Raw genomic sequence first — 14,581 nt, forward strand, 5'->3', positions numbered from 1 at the left:
GGAAGAGGCTCATTTCTACGGAAGAAGCGGATTTCTACAGAGGAGGCTCATTTCCAAGCAACAGGCTTATATTGGTACGGAAAACAAGAACAATTGCAAAGAGAAAGCAAGGTTTTAATTAGAAACGTGTTTGTTTTACAGTGAGCAGCAGTGGCACCTGTGGGACACCGTAGCTGTAACTATTATTAAGCGAAATACTTCTCTGTCGGAATGGGAAAAAGACAAGTCATGGCTGGCATACGCTCACCCTTACAATTTCGACGAAATGAGATCGTATCAACAGCTTACAACTTATCATCCATATGTTGTAGCCTTAGGCAGTCTTTATTCCTGCAGGAGTAATTTTGGAATTTCCCTGCCATCCGTCCGTGGATATGGTGAACCACCTGAAAACAATGCATATTTTCTTTGGACTTTCCTCAAGAAGTGAAAAAGTATATTTCAAAATCAATCATCTCTGGAAGAGTGGAAGTAACGGGCTGTGGTCATTCAGAGTTGACCATGGGTAGTGATAGCACATCATACGTAATTATAAGTAAAATCGATAAATTTTATGAATTAAATTCTACCTCCTGTTTTTCAATCGAAGCAGCTAGACTACTGTGCGAGTTTATCGTACATATCTATGATTCGTTTTAAATTGATTTTCGCGGTTTACTCAGTTTCATCAGTGAACGCTGATCTGCAAAGTTCTTGATTATGCTTTGTAACTGATATGTTTCTCTAATTGTAGTTACGTGTCTCAAATGACTTGAATTGTTACCTATTGTGAAAATCTCATAGAGGACAACTCCATAGCTCCATCTAAAAGTTAGCGAGATAAATGTGATATAATGTAAGTAGCGCTCTTAGAAGCAGGTCGAACCAATTATGAAACACATATGAAAAAAATGGTGGAAGTTGAATTAGCGACACGCTTGGAACCATCCAATGGCGGTGGCATTACTCCCGGTCGCTTGATGCAGTGGAAAACAGTCGATGCTACGGTGCAGACTATTTGGCAGGATTTACCTCACACTGATATCGAATGCGTAGCGATATTACAAAAAGTAACTGCCTGTACTTACACATCACTTTTGGTGGTATGTGTGCCATATAACAGCGCCTCATAAGCTGTCCACTTCACTGACATACGACTCTAGGGATCAAAATATTATCTCATAAAAGGGCTAGATATATACCTGTAAAACAACGACATATTTAACAAATATAGAGCCTAAAGATTCGAGAACTAAATGTTGTTTGACTTTTGAGCGAGGCCTCGGCAATGTTCTACACTAACAAATGATACCTTCGTTATTACAAAGTTGAAGTTCATTTTCGCATACCTTTGTCTTTTGTTCATAAATATTTTCCTGCTTCACATCTCTGGCCATACCAAAGTCTGTTACTTTACATGTTTCGTTTTCCCCAACCAACACATTACGAGCTGCCAGGTCTCGGTGGATGATCTAATCACAGGAAATGATAACCAATCAAAGATGATGATTCCTATATGAAGGGAATCAATCTTTGTTATGTAAATATATCTTATTAACCAAGCGCGAGGGTCGTACTGGGAGAATATTGGCCAGGGGTCTTGACAGTACGGACCGAGCGCAGCGAGATCCGTACAAAAAAGACCGAGGGCCGATATTCTTCCAGTTCGGTCCCTTGCAAGCTTGGTTAATAAGAGACTTATTATACGACTGAAGTTCAGAGGGACACAAGCGTGGTATCATTCGCGACTATTCGGGATAGTGTCCGGTCCAATACTTAGAGAATATTGGACCGGCAATAGAGCATTTTGATTGGTTGATTTTAGTTATTGGCCGTCTGACTGCCCGAGTCATGTAATAATACCATTTAAGAGGTTGTAAAATGAAAAAATCCACAGGATTCGCACGACTAAAAAGTAGTCATGATTGCGATGATTAAACAAAAAGAACAAAATTAAGTGACATTGAAATGATTGCAAATGAATACTTCTCTTTTGAGATAATTTCCTGCTTCGGTAAAGATTAGGAATGATCCAACTAAGTCAATTAGTGCGAGACATGACATATCACAATGAGTCTACAGTCATGAACCGAAAGACTGAAGACACCAAAGTTACTGCAGTGAAATGAAACTATTGAATCATAACCTGGGAAATTTACATTGAACACTGAGATTGGATCACCTTTTCTACAGTTTTTTTGCAGTTAAAACTCACAGATTTTGAGGACAAGTAACTCATTCCATCAGCGATTTGCCAAGAAAACTTCATAAGCTGCTGCGACGTCAAATTTGTTTGTGGTCTGATATCAGGGTCGTCGAAGTAGGTGTCATTTAATCCACGGCTCTTTCTCAGGTAACCCAGCAGATCTCCAAAGGGCACATACTCAATCAACACCAGCAATGCCCCTGGAAAAAAGAAGAAAAAAAGCACTGGTACGTAATTAGCAGGGATATTCCAACAATGCTCAGTAAAAGGTATTTGTGTAAGAGAATTACAGAATGAGGGGGAAACAAGTCCAGTTTTCTTTACCTCATTTACGTCTTACAGAGAAATCTCTCATCAACAGTTAAAGAAAACAACTCACCGGATTCTGTAACACATCCCAGAAGGCGGATGACGCGAGGATGTGGTTTTAGTTGCTTCATCGTGTACAGTTCATTTATCAAATCCCTTTTGTCCGATTCCGAAGCGTCATCTAAAGATAAATTTCTACAATAATCAGCTGCGTAAATTGCCCATTGAGAAGTCAGAGGTAACAAAAATAGAGGTCTTTTCGCTAATTTTAACTTTCACAGAACTTGCAGTAAAAACTGGGACTTTCAATCATTGTGCGCTATCTAGAATGCTTTACCTATAGTAAAACGGCTAAAAAACCTAAAAAAGCACAACCTAGCGTCAAGTTCAGTGTGGTCCAAGTTTGTTGTTATCAAAGGAAGGAAAGAGGGTCTCAGTGAGGGGTAGCTCTGACAACTGATGGTTAATTTTTTCCCATTTTGACGACTGACGTTTAAGTTTTAGGGTCTTTGACGGCTGACGGTTAAGTTTTAGGTAATCAGAAAAACTTTACTCGATGATTTTCATCATTTATAATAAACTTTCAACTATTTTGAGGCCTATTTCGTCTTCTTTTGACGGAGTGGAGTGAGGCGTACTTCTAAGACCTCTAACAATAATTTATGATTAGTTTCAAACAAAACTTTACTATTACAAGTACAAACCTCATGAGCAGAATTTTGTTATAGACCTAACCTCTGGATTTTTCAAGAAGGTTTTCTGTTGCTGTTCGATTTTGCAATCACTAACACCATATTCAAGAACGCCTTTTCATCGTGGCAAATCGTTGACATTTCACTCAATATTAACACTTTCTCTGAGCTGCTGTCACACATCCTAATGAAATGGCCAAAACTGTGAAGTCGACTCTAATTAGGGCCTGTTTACATGATAATGTTTACAACCGCCTCCCGGTTAGCTCAATTGGTTAGAGCGCCGGATTGCGTTGTGCGGGAGGTCGAGGGTTCGAGCCCCGGCCGGACCAATACGCATGGTCTGAAAATAAATGAGGAGAAATTGCTACCTTTCTATAATCAAGAAATGGATAGATATTCTAGTCTTGTCGGATGAGGACGAAGGGGTAGGAGACGTTAATTTTCCACGCACGAGATTACTTTGTCGTGGATGTCCTCCCCTGGGCTGGGATGGGTTGGAATTGGCCTTGAAAAGCCCCCATGGGGAGTGGTCGACTAAGCTATGTATGGTAGGGGGACACCAGGTAGTTGAGGTAACCTGCCTTGCTGCGGTCGGAAATTAAAATAGCCCGCGTTTACATACAATGCAGTAAATGGTTTGAACCCGGGGGTAACATTTGAAGGTGTAGTCTGATCGTCCGGGTGAGTGTAGTCCTGAGAAGGACTGTTGTCGGTGGTAGTGACTGACGTTTCGACAACCTGTGCGGAAGTCATCATCAGAGTCAAGTGAATGATTGTTGTCAGTAGAATGTTCTTATTCCAGTTCGTGTGAAATGATCGGTTGGTTTTGCTGTGATGTTATTGGCTGTAAGACTCAAGTGACGTAAGTCGGTCGTGATTGGTCTGTTTCGATCTGTCGGTAAAGTTAGGTCGTTCTTTTTCGGTCGTTTGTGATGTTTATGTCGTGAATGAGACGTTTGTATGTTGCAGGTAGTTGTTGACATCTGTTTAGGGGAGTCTGTCCTAAGTTAGTAAACCAGCTTTCCAGAGTCAGTCGTTGAAAATAGTCAGTGCTGTAGGTTAGGCATTGCGCAGAGTCCCAGTCAATGTTGTGGTTGGTAAGTCGATAGTGTTCAGCAATGTGATTGCTGACATCACCTTTCCTCGTCGCCCGTCTGTGTTCAGTCAGTCTTGTTGTGAGGTTTCTGCCAGTCTCACCGATATAGGAGGCTTCGCAGTCGGAACAATTGATCTTATAAATCGTTCCCTGTCTGTTCCTCGGTTCGTCTTTGTCTTTGTCTTTGTCTTTGTATTTGTCCTTGTTTTTACGAAGAACAACTACAACAACGACTTCATCCGACGAAACACTCACCGACCCACTACCACTACCGAAACAAACGACACCGCAACCCCTACGACTACAGCAACCATACCGTACATAAAAGGCATGTCTGAAAACATCTCGCGCATCTAACTACCCTTCAATATCCGCGTCGCTCACAAACCCATCACCACACTACGTCAGTTACTAACCAACGTTAAAGACGAACCGAGGAACAGATAGGGAACAGACAGATGTCAACAACTACCCGCTCCATACAAACGACTCATTCACGACATAAACATCACAAACGACCGAAAAAGAACGACCTAACTTTACCGACTGATCGAAACAGACCAATCACGACCGACTTACGTCACTTGAGTCTTACAGCCAATAACATCACGGCAAAACCAACCGATCATTTAACACGAACTGGAATAAGAACATTCTACTGACAACAATCATTTACTTGACTCTGATGATGACTTCCGCACAGGTTGTCGAAACGTCAGTCACTACCACCGACAACAGTCCTTCTCAGGACTACACTCACCCGGACGATGAGACTACACGTTTACATACAATCTTACATCCCCGAGACACCTAGGCAAGTTTGTCAAAGCACTCTTAATATGTACCAAAATAAATTATAATATAGCTAGTAAATTTGTCTAATGAAATTCATTTGCGCGAGCGTACTTCATATTCCTATTGTGCACCCTCATGACGTCAGCAAACAAATCCCTCGAGAAAATCTATTCTCCGCGAATTATTTACTTTGAGATTTTAACTGGTTAAGACTTCGGTGGAAATTTAGTCCAAAGATGGAAAATTGTGAGCAAGCCGATGAGGAAGAAATGCCTACTTTTTCTTTGAGAATGGAGTTTTAACTCCCCAAAAAGAACGAAAAGTAAAAGAAAACAAAGAACAAGCACGGCCGTCATCCCGTTTCGCAACTCTGAGTGAGTCCGAGTTGCCGAAAATATTTTGGTAGAGAGACACTCTGAAAGAACCAGCCAAATGACAAACTGGTCCGTTGGAACATTCAAAGGTAAATACTTCTATCTCAAATGTTTTTAAGAGTATTTTATTCTCTTTACAGTTGCTATGAAAACAAGTCCCAGTACAGTAATCTGTCGGCAATGTAAACATTTCAAAGGAGCGGCTCTTAATTAATACTTACCTCTTTTGCAACATTTAAACCATCGGGTTGAAAATGTTATAAAACAAATAGTTCATATGTCAGCTGTGCGTTCATCGAGATATGAAGCACGCGGGAAGTTTGGAGAGCACTCAAGAAGCTAGATTTGCTCTCGGCTACGCCTCTAGCAACTCTTACGCATCTTTTGTGCTCTCCAAACTTCCCACGTCCTTCATATCTCGATGAACGTACGCTGACGTATGAATGTACGGTATAAGAGTACCCTCAACAATTTTTTGACTGATGTGGGAAGAAGTGTTGAGGTGAATTCATAAACGGAGCTTTGCTGAGGCATCAATTTACCGACCAGATCTTGTAGCGGAAAGTCTAGTTATACGATATTCCCTTAACTCTTCATATTCATTTTCCCTGAATTCACTTTCCGAGTCGCTTTCGTACTCATCAACCTGTGTTGGTTCAAGTGCAACGCTGATTTGGAATTGCGGTATACTTGCGTCGCTAACAAAGGTTATAGTTGGAGAAAAAGCTCTCTTGTAGCCACAACATAAGGAGATTCGTCGTCTTCCTCACATTCCTCATGCATAAGAATCTTTACACACATAGGTTTGAGTTGTGGGTGAACAGCTGGGGGGGGGGGGGGGGGATACGTCTTCTTTGTCCTTTGTGCTCTCTACTCCAACAGTCCTCTGTCTCACTGGTCTGTGACTCTCTATCCATTCTTTCACGACAACATCCCTTTCGTCGGAAATTGTCTCAGAGGGCAGAAGTTCCCGAAATGGACAGACTGGAAATGCACTATAGACTGGGGCACTGAGTATTATAAGTCAGGCTGAGAACAGCACTTTGCCGCTCACTTTGTTATCCGCTTGAGAGAGTTCCTCAAGACGCTACCAAAGTCCATATTGCAGGACGCCCAAGGTTTTATGTTTAAAATGTGAAACGGCGTGGACTTGTACTATTTTTTATAAGTTGGTAGAGCTTGAGCTCATATGAACCGAACCCAAATTTGTTATACTAGTCATTGTTCAATAGGAAATCAATGATGTGATGCCGAAGACTTTCCATTCTTTTCACCGGCTGGAAATCGTGAATCACTTAAAAGCTTTATCCTCTCCTTTACAATAGAAGTCCACGACGATTTTCAACACACTCCACGTAATGTAAATTTTTTTTATCTCGGTTAAAGGGCGGGAATAACACTCACGGCTGTTCCCTTTGCAACCTGGCCGAAAGCTCCCTTGCCAACGATTTTTTCTATTGTCACATGATCCCTTGACACTACCCAGGACCGTGTTGATGGATGAAGTGGCGCGTAATCAGCAACTTAGTCAGCAATTTGTGTTTGAGAATCATCTGTGCTTGATTCTTTTAAGTCCATGTACTCTGCCGGACGCTGAGTAAAGTCATTTGAATCAGGATCGCTTAATTCCAGGTCTTCGAACTCAATATCTTCCTGTAAAAAAATATAGGATATGTCGATTTGATATTTCACCGTTAGACAAAAGCAATATACTTTGGCCCCATTTTTGAATGAATGGAAATGTTTTAACAGGAACTAAAACACTCGTAGAATCAATGTGACCACCACATCTGCGAACCGATTGACGTCTTCTGCGTCTGTAACACTAGTAGAAATATTGAGCAAGGACGTTACAACTCCCGCCTTATTAAACTTTGCTGAATAAACTTGGTTTGTTTTCTGTTTGAAATAATAGGCCGCAAGATATGTTGTGGCAAGCGACGAAGGTGTAAATGCATTTTCCGAGCAACAAGAGAACAAGAACGAGAACACCAAAAAGAAGACGCTGTATGATTCTGAGATTCTCACTGAATTTCTCGAGATTTGTGACGATACAAGACCAAAGTTTTTTCTGCCCGTGCTGTATCGTGGTGAAGAGAGGCTGAAAATAAAAGTATCTGATTTTTCAATTCACGCTCAGTAATCGAATTTTTATGAAGCTTGTAAACCAGCTCACATGCATTTTGGCCTGACTGACGGTTTTGCATGTAACCCTTTCTATAATTTGAGCACCGATAACATTTTGTAACTATTAACACCCAGTATTCGTATCAAAGCCAGCTTTTCAGTCTCTATCATGTATATTTATTTTCAATATACCCGTATTTACTCGAGTTACCGCCGCGGTGCTTATTTAATTTTTCACGCCACAAGTGCGGCGCTTATTTGAGGGCGACGCTTATTTAAAAATTGCACCAGACTAATTTACTTTTTCTTTATATTTATTCAACGGTACACTTTCTATCTGTCAAAAATCCTATGGACTGATGCTAAACTGATAGTAAATCTAAAATTACGAGAGAAATTCATGTGGTGAGAAATCCCCCAGCGTTTCATGATAACGAAAGCGAAAACATCAGCGGTGAGAGCGAACTCCTTTATCGTTGTAGAACAATTTACAACGTTCAGTCAATTTCGATGTCACTGTCTCCTTTTTTATCAGAATCTACGAGCTCCAGCCTGGGAGGGTAAGCCTCTTCGACATCTGAATCTGTGCACGCGAAAGGATTTGCATCTGGTTCCCTCAAAATATCCAATTGCGTCTGCAGCATAGCTCTCCCCGTGCTGTATGGCTGCCGTTCTTTGAAGCAATGGATGGTGTCGTCGTTCGAGCCATCCACAGGGAGGTTCAAGGCACAGCTTGTGCAGGAACGTTTGATAACCTCTGTTGGAAGCTCAGCCCAAGCGTCCAAAATCCATTGTAATACAGCTCGTCTTGGCGGGGCTCTCAGATTTCCAGCGGTAGTTTCTTCATTAATTCCAGCTGTTTCCGGCCATTTATCGTACTTCTCTGTGCACGAGGACTTAAAGGGCTTATTCCAGCTGAATAATCCTGAATGTATTTAGCGCAACCTCCAGGCAGAATTACACGATCGATTTTCTCAGATTTTAATGAATCAGTGATGCTATCTTCCATGTCACACTCGTAGGAATCCCAGGCAAACAGCCTCTGATTGAATGAAAATGATCCAAGAACAGAGTCAACCCAGATCTTGGTTAACTCAGTGTCCATCCATCCGTTTGCTGACCATGCAACAACTACTCGATGTTGGAACTTTTGTTTTAAAGCTGGAACTTCTCGCTTTGCTCCTTTAAATACCACCATAGGTTTTAGTTTAGTTCCATCGGCCTTTGCAGCGAGACAGACCGAAACCCTAGCTTTTTCGTGACCGGTCGATTTTAGAGTGATGGATTTCTTCCCAGTTGCGTCAACGGTTGTCTCTGATAACACATCGCACCAAACTGGGGTTTCATCCATTGCACTGATGTCAGAAGGCTTGTACTTGTGCTTTTCTTGTAATCGCCTAACCTGGATTACACACGATTTTAGTTTTGCAACCATTCTCTCCGGATCTTCCTGGGGAACGTAAGTTTTTCTTCTCAATGACAGACGATTTCGCTTCATAAAATTTTCCAGCCAACCTCTGGAAGCTTTAAAGTCGTCGTTGTCCACTAAGTTGTTTTCCGTCATATCATGATAAGTAGCTTCCGCTTTCTTCATTATAAGCTTACACGAGACTCGTAATCCGCGAGCACGCCCCTTTTCAATCCATTCCAACAGGAGTTCCTCCAGTTTCGCACTTAATGGTTTTCTACCACCTCCACTCAATCTGCTCCGTTGCTTTCCTTTGGTAGATCCAAGCAAACCTTCAATATTACTTTTCTTAGCTCGCCATTCTCGTACTCTCTTTTCATCAATTGAGAATCGCTTAGAGGCAGGTCGATTCCCCCTTGCTTCGGCATAAGCAATCACTTCTTTTTTGAACGCTAGGCTGTACTTTTGAATTTTTTTCCCTTATGGGATTTCGAACCATTATCTTTGTCTGCCATTTCGCCAAGCACGATGAAGCAATGTTGCAAGTTTCCTTTTAATTTTCGTAGCGTGGGAACGTTCACCCTGATTAGCTGAAACACATCAAATGGCGTCAACGGGATTTGCATTTGCGGAGGTGTGGTGTCTCTAGGTCGAGCGTGGCATTTAGACCCGTACCGTTTCCAGAGAGCTTTGTTTTATTTAAGCAAACAAAGGAAAAATGGGGAGAGCTTCGCCAATAGAGTTCAAAATGTATTTTAAAGTACATTTCCAAACAGTTATCACAGGGGATAATGTTTACAAGCATACCTGGAGCTCCGTTATCGATCAAGTTCTGCAGTGTGAAAAAGACAGTCGCGCTGAGGCCCAAGAACACAATTCTAATGCAGTCGGCGTGTACCGAGTAACGACGCAGTGGGACGCAAAGAAAACTCTTGCTGGTCATGTTCCGATAGAACTGTCACACTTGTTAAAGAACTTTCTCGAAGCAGAAGCAGGAAACAAGCTGTGCGCGCAAGTAACAGGAAAACGAAAGAGAGAAGTTGGGTTGTTGTGCCGGCAAAGTTCACGGCCCTGACATCAGAGCCTCGCATAGCAAGAATTCTGAAAAGAGAGCTTACGCCCGAGCAGAGAAATACAGTCACTTCGAACTAAATAACATCACATTTAAAGAATATAGATTGTCGATGCTGTGTTAAAATTGTTTTAGAGTGTTTTCCTGGTTATACGGAATTCCTCGAATAAGCGCCGCATCGGGGGTGTGGCGCTTATTCGAGGGCGGCACCTATTAACTTTTTTTGTCCCAGATGCGGCGCTTATTCGAGGGCGGTGCTTACTCGAGTAAATACGGTAATTAAAAAGGAACACTATACAGTAGCTCAAAGATATGAATTTTGTGTCCTGGTGGCACGAATAAGGTGTGAGATTTTGCCGCTCAAACATAAATTAAATAGAGAGATTTACCACTGTGTTTACGTGGAACGGCAAACGTCAGCTTGTTCTTTCACGTTTCACGAAAAATTGCGTGAACCTTACTGCTTTAGCCTCGCGTGAGCTCACTTCATGTTGGATTTGAAGGCGCCCCTGTATGACTTGCAAGGAAAAGTTTTGGTGCCCCTTTTCCGGTAATTAACTTGTATTCTGTGAGAGAAAATGTGAAAAAATCTTACGTACACGGCAAACGCGAAATAGGTTTATTTTACGCGGAAACGGCAAAGCGCAACCGGTAAACGTGAAAAAATGGCGGGATAAACAAGGCCACGCGGACACTGTTGGCGTTCACGTCTAATATATGTAAAGGCAGTGCTAAATCTCTCTAATATCTTCTCGCCACCGTGTAATATCCTCTATGTATTGAAGATGGTTGAGATAATTTTTTCCCATTTTTTCGTTTATGGGATTTAGATACTTTTGGCGTTAGAAAACTTACCTCATAAGCGCTTTCATATCTGTTTATCCTTAAATGAAAAATAAAGGAAAGCGTCACGGGCATGGTTCAGGTTTAAATGGATTTTAATCATTTAGTTACTTTATCCCCATTTTTGAAAAATAGTTCATAGCCCACCCAGAAGATGATTATTTTCATTCTTTTTCAAACTCTTCTCATACTAACCGATATTTTCCTCGTAATACATCCTCTATAAATTTGTTCAAAAGAACACATTTTGTGCTATTTCATGTCTTCAGGAGTGTTATGGTAATTGAACTGAGTGGAGTACAATTTGGTCTGAAATCATACACTTGATTTCAAAATCAAACAAGTGTGCAGCACAAGTTTAATTTGTAATCACAAGCACGATTTCAGATCAAAATTTTAAGACATGAAGTTCAGTTACCATATTATTACATTCAATTGAAATCGCAAAATTCAGTTTCTAAGAAACAGGATTATTTGGATTCTGTACAAATGTTTCGTTGATCCAGTTGCGAGCTAGTTTGTTGGAAGTTGCTAAAGTCGTTTTTCATTTTCCTGCCATTTGTTTGGTTCTTTAAACAAACAATTGGTTGTAGCTGGGAAAAGATGCGATTTGTAGCTACATAGCATGACTTGTAATGGTATTTGGCAATAATACCGCCAGAAAAAATTGTCCAAAATACCACGAACGAAGCGGTGAGTGGTATTTTGGACAATTTTGAAATATTACGAGCCTGTATTATTGCAAAATACCACGGACAGGTCTTGCTATTATTTGTTTGTGACAGAAGCCGGAAAATTCTCGGTATCGCATAAGGGACCTTCATCTCATTACTCTTGAAAAAACAAACACAGGCGTCTGCGTTCGGAACAGTTTTTTTTAAAAGCAATGAAAAAAAAAAATGATTGACAGTTTTTTGTGAAACCAGTACAAATCTTCGAAGGCAAAAAACAGGAACTAGTTCAATGAAAGAATTTTTGCTTTCAATGCAGCGGTGAAGTGCAACTGCATATTAAGATAAGGTACGGTGAAGCTTCTCTACGGTGGTTCTCAAGGGTCATCTACCTACAAAAATTCTCATGATCACACGATAAGTTTTGTTAAGTCCATTCATTCAAAAAATTTGCAATCAACATTATCGCGCGCTAGATAAACTTATCGCGCGACAGAACTACTTATCGCGCGATAGAACAATTTATCGTGCTATAGAACAACTTATCGCGCGATAGAACAACTTATCGCGCGATAGAACAACTTATCGCGCGATAGAACAACTTATCGCACGATAGAACAACTTGTCGCGCGATAGAACAACTTGTCGCGCGATAGAACAACTTATCGCGCGATAGAACTACTTATCGCGCGATAGAACAACTTATCGCGCGATAGAACAACTTATCGCGCGATAGAACTACTTATCGCGCGATAGAAAAACTTATCACGCGATAGAGTGCTCTATCGCGCGATAGAACAACTCATCGCGCGATAGAGTGTTCTATCGCGCGATAGAACAACTTATCGCGCGATAGATCAACTTATCCCGCGATAGATAATATTATCGCGCGGTAATTTTATTACTAGCTCCCATAGCCCCACGACCATTAGCACGTGGTCACATCTATAGCAAGATGGCGGACTAAGTTTCGAAGATGACTAATTGTCCACGAAATAAAGACTTTTATTCTAGATTTTTGAGCAAGAGACGGTAATCTTTGGATTAAATTAAATTATATTTCTATGCTATCTTAGTAAGTGGGGTTAAAGATATGAGAGGGACTTCATTGCTCTTTATTTGAAAGATTGTTTATGAATATAAGGTGTAGGGATACGTTTTTAAACTATGTAAGGTGTATAAGGGAAAAGATTGTTTATGAATATGAGGCGTAGAAAGCATAGAAATATAATTTAATTTGACCCAAAGATTACCGTCTCTTGCTCAAAAATCAAGAAGAAAAGTCTTTTTTTCTTGCACAATTACTCACGTAAGTGGATGTGACCACTTGCTAATGGTCGTGGGGCCATGGGAGCTAGAAATAAAATTATCGCACGATAATATTATCTATCGCGCGATAAGTTGTTCTATCGCGCGATAAGTTGTTCTATCGCGCGATACAGTGTTCTATCGCGCGATAAGTTGTTCCATCGCGCGATAAGTTGTTCTATCGCGCGATACAGTGTTCTATCGGGCGATAAGTTGTTCTATCGCGCGATAATGTTGATTGCAATTTTTTGGAATGAATAGACTTGGCAAAACTTATCGCGCGATAAAGTCATGAAAATTTTTGTAGGTGGATGGCCCTTGAGAGACACCGTACTTCTCTTAGTGTTTAACATCTGCTTTGTTGAAAAACAACAAACGCTAGCTCCATAATTTTTGGTCACCTGACAGCCATGGAAGTGGTGGACCACTGTTTGGCAGGCTGGAATAGCTGCATGGTTGAGCTGAATAGGAATAGTTGAGCTTAATTCAACTGAATGGAGCTATCGCTTTTGTGAATTTTGGCAAAGAATCGCGAGAGACATTCGCCTAGTGCTTTACTTTCGCATTTGACAATCTCATCGTTAAGACCTTTGCTTTCTACCCACGACTTCCAAACATTGTTTCATGTCTTAGTAGTTTTGACTGTATTTTGTTATTTTTATTTATTTATTTTTTTTACTGCTTTCTCAGCGAACTTTTGTATTTCCTCCTCGGAAATTTCTTGGAATCTTGCGCCATTCTTTTGAAAACAAAAGCAAACTCGTAATATTGTTCAGTGTTATCGTGCCGGTAACCTTGCTATACTATCCATCTTTGCTGTTGTACCTTTATTACACTGAAATAGTAATACTGTCAACCGGTCACATCTCCGAAATTTGTGAATCAATCGCACCAATGAGAGTCATAAATCCCCTTGCTCGAAAACCCAGACAAGAAATATCACATAATGTTTCCCCAAAAGTTCCCATCGATATTAATAACAGCTACGCTTCTGTGAATTAACCTCAAATGTAACATTCATAGGACTTCTTGTTTTCTATGACTGTTGCTGTTGTTATGGCTCGTTTAGTCTACGCCCATTCTGAATGCGGGAGTAAACTAGAGAGTTCATACCTCTTTTTTCCACCACTGCCTAGAAAACAAAATAGGTTGGATGATAAACGATAAGGTATCGGACGGCGTTTTGAATATCTGATCCAGAATTAAAAACAAAAATGCAGAATGGTGAAATTTACCTTTCTTGAGTAACCAGACGATGCAAATGAATTACAGAAGGACTACTGACGAAAGCAGTCCAATTATGACTATGAAAATGACGTCATGACACTTGAAGTCTTCTCGAGTTAAGGAAAAATAAAAATTTTGTAAGCTCAATCGAGAGAGAGATAACTCCCCTATGGAAACCAGTTTGTCGGCATTTCGATGTAAACGGCGAAAGTAGGTGTTGGTGATATTAAAATTGTTCTCACAGTTTTATTTTTTTTGGAAAGAGACTCCGATAAAGTCCGAAGACATTAGATGGACATTAAATGCGCATTTAGCCACATTTTTTAATGATCATGAAGCTGCTCTAATTTGAGGAATAGATTGGGCGACACCCAAGTGAACGAGACAAAAATAAAGAGTACGTAACGACCAGAAAGTCACGCTTAATTTAAGAGTGTCTTAACTCAAATTTTCCCGTCAGTAGCTTGTGAT

The 14,581-nt window shown here is 40.7% G+C and overlaps 1 protein-coding gene and 1 non-coding gene across 3 annotated transcripts in view; both read right to left on the reverse strand.

The window, feature by feature from the left end:
* The window catches only part of LOC111332589 (uncharacterized), a 279,730-nt gene that overhangs the window by 52,410 nt on the left and 212,739 nt on the right, over window positions 1-14,581 (reverse strand). The gene's annotated exons all lie outside the window — the stretch shown is intronic.
* On the reverse strand, window positions 10,913-14,226 carry LOC111332259 (uncharacterized). Its single transcript, XR_015989784.1, has 3 exons — window positions 14,119-14,226; window positions 13,997-14,015; window positions 10,913-10,944 (listed from the first exon to the last, which is right to left on the reverse strand). It is a non-coding gene; the product is annotated as an uncharacterized LOC111332259 (transcript).

Source organism: Stylophora pistillata, chromosome 7, assembly GCF_964205215.1.
Source record: "Stylophora pistillata chromosome 7, jaStyPist1.2, whole genome shotgun sequence".
NCBI classification, from domain to species: Eukaryota; Metazoa; Cnidaria; class Anthozoa; order Scleractinia; family Pocilloporidae; genus Stylophora; species Stylophora pistillata.